Source organism: Saccopteryx leptura, chromosome 9 (genome assembly GCF_036850995.1).
Source record: "Saccopteryx leptura isolate mSacLep1 chromosome 9, mSacLep1_pri_phased_curated, whole genome shotgun sequence".
NCBI classification, from domain to species: domain Eukaryota; kingdom Metazoa; phylum Chordata; class Mammalia; order Chiroptera; family Emballonuridae; genus Saccopteryx; species Saccopteryx leptura.
The window spans coordinates 41506412-41514351 of NC_089511.1; the positions used below are offsets into that span (position 1 = coordinate 41506412).

The 7940-nt window shown below is 40.3% G+C and overlaps 1 non-coding gene across 1 annotated transcript; it reads left to right on the top strand.

Annotated features, from left to right (window-relative positions):
- Positions 1 to 6742: 6742 nt before the first annotated feature.
- Positions 6743 to 6849, top strand: LOC136381608 (U6 spliceosomal RNA). The gene has a single exon (XR_010747101.1). It is a non-coding gene; the product is annotated as a U6 spliceosomal RNA (small nuclear RNA).
- The last annotated feature ends 1091 nt before the right edge of the window (positions 6850 to 7940 follow it).

Sequence of the window (7940 nt, forward strand, 5' to 3'; positions counted from 1 at the left end):
TTTCTGCTTTCTCCATTACAAATTTTAGGGCTGCCTTTCAAATAACAAGATGAATCTTCTCTTTGTGTGGAAATGAGCACAGCTAGATGGAGGTACACCTTCATTTTCCACATCCTCACACCTTCCTCTGGTTCTTTCTTACAATTGACTTTCTTACTTGATGGTTAAAAATCAGAATTGGAATTCTGTACCATTTAAAGCAGTACACAAAGAAACAAGGCTTTGTCTTTTGTTTCACTTGCACTGTACTAAACCAAACCTGCAGGTGCACTAGCGTAGATTAAAACTAAACATATGGGTTCTGGGTGTGAAGCTCTTTAACCTTCCCAGTGAATGTAGTGATAGGCTGGATCAAGAAATAGCATTTACTATTTACAGCTCAAATGTATACTATTCCATTCCCTATATTAAATATGCTCTCTTTTAAACACTGCATTTAAAAGTTACATTCTAAGAAGTTTATATTAAATATAGAAAAGAATGACTCTTAGCATGAATAATTTTTTGGCAGAACTTACTTTCTCTAAAACAAAGAGACTCTTAGCAAACTTACTTTTTCTAAAGACCTTCTATTCCTGGACTTGAGGCTGGTCTCACACACTGCAGCCTTGGGCTAGCTTTGCAAGGTTGCAGGTGTTCTCAGAATATTTCTCTCTGAATTAACCCCATAGATAAACAGTGTAAGAAAGCTTGTTTCACTGCTTTGCCCTACTGCTATGCTTCCTCTCCTCCCCATTCCTCAATCAGTGTGTAATTTTGCCTTTAAAAGCTAGTCCCAGACTGTAGTCAGGACCGCGTGATTTGATAGGCTTTGGTCTCCATGCCGTCGCGCAGCTGGCTAATAAAGACTACCTAATTTCTTAATTTGGCTTCTTGATTGTGTGGCAGGAAGTCTGTTTCTTGCTCTTCCAATACAACAATATTTAACATTGAAAAGATATCTGAAAATAAGTAGTCCATGAAGCTTCTTTTTCCTTTTAGCAAAATAAGGCAAGCTTATATAAATTTAAATAGCATTTTATCAACTATTTGTTTGTTTTTTATGATACTGAGTTCACCCAAATATATTTTCTCCTGTAGACCTTATCAAGTACTATTTTGTCCTATAGTTTATTATTTGTAATCTATTCTGAATCACAGTATTTGGGTGCTTTAATTTCCACCTCATTTCCACTTCCTTTCTTTTTTTTTTTGTATTTTTCTGAAGCTGGAAATGGGGAGAGACAGTCAGACAGACTCCCGCATGCGCCCGACTGGGATCCACCCGGCACGCCCACCAGGGGACGACGCTCTGCCCACCAGGGGGCGATGCTCTGCCCCTCCGGGCGTCGCTCCGTTGTGACCAGAGACACTCTAGCGCCTGGGGCAGAGGCCAAGGAGCCATCTCCAGCGCCCAGGCCATCTTTGCTCCAATGGAGCCTCGCTGCGGGAGGGGAAGAGAGAGACAGAGAGGAAGGAGAGGGGGAGGGGTGGAGAAGCAGATGGGCGCTTCTCCTGTGTGCCCTGGCCGGGAATCAAACCCGGGACTTCTGCACACCAGGCCGATGCTCTACCACTGAGCCAACTGGCCAAGGTTCCACTTTCTTTCTTATAACCAGGACTTTGTATTTCTAAGCTGGCTATAATCTCCTCTTTGGAACAAGGGAAGGAGCCCTGGGTGGTTGTGAGGGAAGTGACAGGAGGAAGGTGATCAGGCGATCAGGAAGTGAGCAGTGATCAGGAAGCAAGAAGCCAGTGCAAAGAATAGGTCAACTGGTCAGAATGTTGGGCTGACAAGGTTATGCAATAGAATAATCAGGAAAAATCCAATTCAAAATTTATTACAACATTAGAGTAATCAAACAGTGTGTACTGACATAAAGACAGAAATATAGATCAGTGGAATAGAATAGAGCCTGGAAATAAACTGTAGGACATGTGACCAACTAATTTTAGAGTGCCAAGAATACTCAAGTGGGGGAAAGGGCTGTATCCTTAACAAATAGTGTTGGTGGGGTGACGTTAGAGAAATGGCACTATGAGGAGGGCTCTCGATACCTCTCCCCAAAATTTCAACAAGTTCGACAACTAGAGACAGAAAAATGATCCCAGGAGCATTTGAAGGACACACACACTGAACAAGGTACGATTAGGCGAAAAGGTGGCTAAATATATAATCAACCCTGAAGGAAATAAGACGGAGAACGGAACACTCTGCCTTCACTGACCTGAGCAAGGGCTGTTTTCACTTGGAACTAAGAGAAAGTGAGGGCTGGGGGCGTGGAAAGAGCTGGGCTGAGGCAGAGACATTCAAGCCAAGGAAAGAGTGTGCCCACGGTGGCTCAGCCCACGCAAGCTAGAACTGGTGGCGAATCCCGGCAGAGGCGGGTGAGCGGTTGCCTTCATTACTCCCGATATCCTGGTTGGCGAGCACGGACAGTGTGCGAGTAGTTCCTTCTAGTTCCTGGACAGAGGGGCAGGGTCAGAGACTGTCAGCAGTAGCCTTCTGCGTGAGCTGCAACCAGAGTCTCGGTGTAATCCCTGCTCCCCGAACAACAGCGTGGGGGGAGTGCGTGAAAGCCGACTTCCCCATGCCTGGACCTCTCCAGGCAGGCAGGGCACCTCCACTAGCCATACAGGCTAACAAAGCACATTCCCAGGGAAGAAAAAATATGGAAGTGCTAGGGGGAGGGGCATGCAGGCAGCTTGCAGACAGTCTCTGGAGCAGATCCGTGGATCCAATCGCTGAAATTAGCTTAACCCACAGTCTGCTCACTGCCCAGTTGGCTTACGCCAGCAGCGGCTCTGGCTGACAAGATTTCTTTCTCAAGTCAGTGACCTAAGAAAACTCAATGGAGAGACGTGATATTTTTTAGGGCCTCTTACTCTGCTCAAAGTAGCTGGGGCAACTTCCTGCCAGCCAATACAGGGTGAAAAACACATTTCTACGGAGCAGAACTCAGAGAACACTGCAGAAGTTGGGCAGGCTAGGCTGTAGGCTTTTCAACAAGGGAGAAGCCTGCAGAGAGCAATCCCACAGAATGCTAAGGCAAATTTAACCAGACATACCTGGGGAACCTTAGAAAGGAGCCTGAACAGAAGTCAACACGCCCCCCCTGCCTGCTCAAGCTGGTGGCTCTGATCGGCAGTTTTCATACTCAGGGCTGTGCACTAAAAGGAAGGACTTGGCAGCTTCTAAGACCTCCTGTTCTGCAGGCAGCAACTAGGACATCTTCCTGCCAGCCAACACAGGTTACAAAGTGCAAAAAACCTGGGGAAAGTTGTCCCACAGAGGGCTGAGGCATACTAGACACACCTGGAGGCTCATACAAAGACACCTTGAGAGTAATTGGCTCCCAGCCTGCCTGATTACGCTGGCGGCTCTGACTGGCAGAGCCTTACCCAGAGCCCTGTACTGAGTGGGATAGAGTATGAATTTGCCAGCTCTTAGAGCCTCTTACTCTCCAGGCAGTGGCACGGGCAACTTCATAGCTGGATCACCAGGCTGCTAGTTCAGGAAGGAGAGACTTGGAGACAGGCTCCGGGAAAATGGACTTTCCCATTGTTGGAGCCTGCAAATGCTAACAAGCCCCGACTACCAATGAGACTGAGGCCTAGTATATGACATCGCCATAGCAATACATCAACTGCAAATCTCTACATAAGGGTGCTACAGGGGCAGAGCCTGAGGTACAATGCCACCGACCAGGAAGAGGGAGAAGAAAGAAAAAGGAAGAAGATAACCTCTCAAAATCAAGAATAATCTTTACAACTTTTTTTTGTTTCTTTCATTTTCTTATCTTTATTTTTTTTTCTTCCACCTTGGTCCTTTTATCCTCTTCTTATCTTATTCTTTTCTCTTCATCTTGAACTACATTACCCATAGGTGTTACATTTCCCATTTTTTTCTTTTCTTTTTTCTTTCTCTCTGAGGGTTACACTCCAAAAACCTTAACTCTCTTCCTTTTTTCCTTTTTCTTTTTTCTCCCTTTCTCTTAGTTTGTTCTTTTCTCTTTCACTTTTCCTCTCATTTGATCCTCACTCACAAATTATTTTATTTTGGATTCAAATTTTTTCTTTGTGGCATTTTGTGTGCTTTTTACTTCGCTTTTTAACTCATTAGCATTCTCCCCAACCCCAGCTTTCCATTCTATGTAGTTTTTGTAGCACTTAACACAATAGTATTTTCTTTCTTTTTCTTGTTTTCTTCTTATTTCTTTCACTATATCTCTCATTTGACCATCATTTACAAGCAAATTATTTTATTCTTGATCCAAATTTTTTCCTTTTTTGCATTTTGTGGGTCCTTACCTCATTTTTGCCCCTTTGTCACTTCTCCCCAAGTCAGGCCTTCTGTTCTAGGTAGTTTTTGTTCCATTTAGCATAATATAATTCTCAGTTTTTCACAGTATTTTCTCAAAAAAAAGAAATAATAATTTTTTAATTATTTTTTTTAACTTTTTATTCTTTATTAATTCTCATTATTGTTATTAACAAAACCACCCTCAGATGCCATTACGGAAAAGGAAATCAAATATCATGGATACAAAAGACAGAGATGTAGCATAGATATATGAGGAAAAATCTATAGAAAAAAATTTTAATAGATTGGAAACCTTGAAGTTAAGTTACAGAGAATTTAAAATAGAAATCCTAAAAATACTCAGAGATATACAAGAAAGCACAGAAAGGCAATTTAGGGAGCTCAAAAAGCAAATCAATGAACAGAAAGAATATATTACCAAGGAAACTGAAACTTGAAACTATGAAAACAAATCAAACAGAGATGAAAAACTCAATTCATGAACTGAAAAACAAGGTAACAAGCTTAGCTAATAGAACAGGCCAGATAGAAGAGAGAATTAGTGACATAGAAGACAGGCAACTTGAGGCACAACAGAGAGAAGAGGAGAGAGACTCATGAATTTAAAAAAAAATGAGAAAGCCCTACAGGAATTGTCTGACTCCATCAAAAAGAGCAACATAAGAATAATAGGTATATCAGAAGGAGAAGAGAGAGAAAATGGAATGGAGAACATATTCAAACAAATAATAGACGAGAATTTCCCAAGCCTATAGAAAGAACTAAAACCTCGAATTCAAGAAGCCAATAGAACACCGAGTTATCTTAACCCCAATAAACCTACTCCAAAACACATCATAATGAAATTGGCACAAACCAATGACAAAGAAAAAATTCTCAAGGCAGCCAGGGAAAAGAAGAATACAACATATAAAGAAAGGCCTATTAGATTATCATCAGATTTCTCAGCAGAAACTCTACAAGCTAGAAGAGAGTGGACCCCAATATTTAAAGTTCTGAAAGAGAGGAACTTCCAGCCACGAATACTATACCCATCAAAGCTATCCTTCAAATACAAAGGAGAACCAGGGAAAAGAAGAATACAACATATAAAGAAAGGCCTATTAGATTATCATCAGATTTCTCAGCAGAAACTCTACAAGCTAGAAGAGAGTGGACCCCAATATTTAAAGTTCTGAAAGAGAGGAACTTCCAGCCACGAATACTATACCCATCAAAGCTATCCTTCAAATACAAAGGAGAAATAAAAACATTCAGATACAGAAAAGATGAGGGAATTTATCATCAGAAAACCTCCACTTCAGGAAATACTAAAGGGGGTTATCCAACCAGATACAAAGAACAAAACAAAACAAAACCACAAGTAAAAGCTCCACCAAGAACACAATAAAATCAAATTTAAACTGTGACAACAAATAGTGTTGGTAAAACTGGTTAAGCACACGTAAAAGAATAAAGTTGGATCCTTACCTATGTCATATACAAAAAGTAACTCAAAATAGATCAAAGAATTAAATGAAAGAGCCAAAACTTTAAAACAGCTAGAAGAAAACATGGGGGCAGGGCATATGGAATGGATGGGCAATGATTTCTGAAATATGACAGCAAGACACAGGTAACCAAAGCAAAAATGGACAAATGGAAGTACATTAAAACTTAAAATGTTTCATCAAAAGATACAATCAACACAGTGTTTATTGATTTCTTTTAAAAATGCATATAAGTTGCCCTTCTAGGTAATGGGAATGCATTTTTTAAGTGTTATAATGACATTTTCAATCTAGTTGTGGATCATGAACATATGAATAGATGTTCTAACAGAATAGTTAGGAAAAAATTAAGATTGATTAGAAATTGAGAACATTAAAGAAAACAACTACATTAGGGAGGTAGAGATGGCAGAGGGGCTGGGAAGGAAGAAGTTCATCTAGGGAAGTGTAGGGTTCTGGAGGTCCATTTTAGAGTTTAGAAGTCTTTGACAGTGTCTGTGACTCATTATAGTGCTTCAGAACAGGTATTTTTGATGCCTGCTCTTTCCTTTTGCATGGATGTAGCAGTTTCTTTTTCTTTTTCTTTTTTTTTTACGTGAAAAGAGGGGAAATAGTGAGGCAGACTCCTACATGCACCCAACCAGGATCTATCCAGCAACCTCATCTGGGGCCAATGCTTGAGTACCTAGCTATTTTTAGCAGCTGAGGCTGATGCACTCCAATGGACCTATCCTCAGCACCTGGGGCACACTTGAATCAATTGAGCCACTGCCTAAAGGAAGGGAAGAGGGAGAGAAGAATGAGATGGAGAGGGGAGAAGCAGATGGTCGCTTCTCTTGTGTGCCCTGACTAGGAATCAAAACCGGATGTCCATACATCATGCCAATGCCCTATTCACTGAAACACTGGCCAGGGCCAGCGGTTTCTTTTTAAAGCCTTTTTATTTTGAGTGCTCACTTCAGCAGCACATGAACTAAAATTGGAATGATTCAGAGAAGATTAGCATGGCCCATGCTCAAGGATTACACAAAAATTCATGAAGCGTTCCATATTTGTGCAGTGCCCTGGTGGGGGTCCTCATACCCTTTGATTAGATCAGAAGAAATATGTTTAGCACTCAATAGCAAAATATGACATTTCACTATAAAAAATATTCATGTAAGGCAATCTGCAAAATGAAAAATAAGTTTTTATTTTGAAGTAACTATAGATTCACAGAATGTCACAAAGAAATATACAGGGAAGTCCCAGTCACCCTTTCTCCACCCTCCACCTACTATCTTACACAAATATAGTATCATACCAAAAAACTGGTATTGGTATGATTCATAGAACTTTATTCAGATTTCACTCATTATTGTGTGTGTGTGTGTGTATCACATATATAGCCTTGTATCACCATTGTAGTAGTCAAAATACTAAACAGTAGAATCACAAAAAGACTCCCTCTCATGTTTCTTTAGTATATAGCTACACCCATCCTTTTCTCTCTTATTCCTAATTTTTGGCAACAGCTAATCTGTTCTATATCTACATAGTTATTGTATTTATGAATGTTACATAAACAGAATCTTGTAGTTTGTGTCCTTTTGAAATTGGCTTTTTTCTTTTATCTCATGTATTTACATTTAAGGAAGATATGCTTATATGAACAATACATATATATGTATATTTACATATGCTCTTATTTTTATGTAAGTTTATATGTAAAAATAAGTCTGGGCTAAAGCTCAAGCATGTGATTTCTAGGTGGTATGATAAGCCCATTTTTAGTGTGAAATGAACTGCTGAACAATTTTCCACAACAGTTGTATTATTTTATATTCTCAACAGCAATGGTGATCCAGTTTCACTGAATCCTAGCCAGCATTTTTCAATTTAGCCATTCTTATAAGTGGGTAGTGATATCCCATTTGGTTTTAATATGAATTCCCTTAATGGAAAGTTATATTGAACATCCTTTTATGTTTCTTTTCTTTTCTTTTTTATTTTATTTTTTTAGGTGGGAGTAGGAGAGACAGTGAGGCAGACTCCTGCATGCACCCCAACTGCAATTCACCCAGCAACTCCATCAGAGGCAATGGTTGAGCACCATAGAGCCTGGGGCCAGCTCAAACCAAGCAAGCCAATGGCTAGGGGAGAGGCAA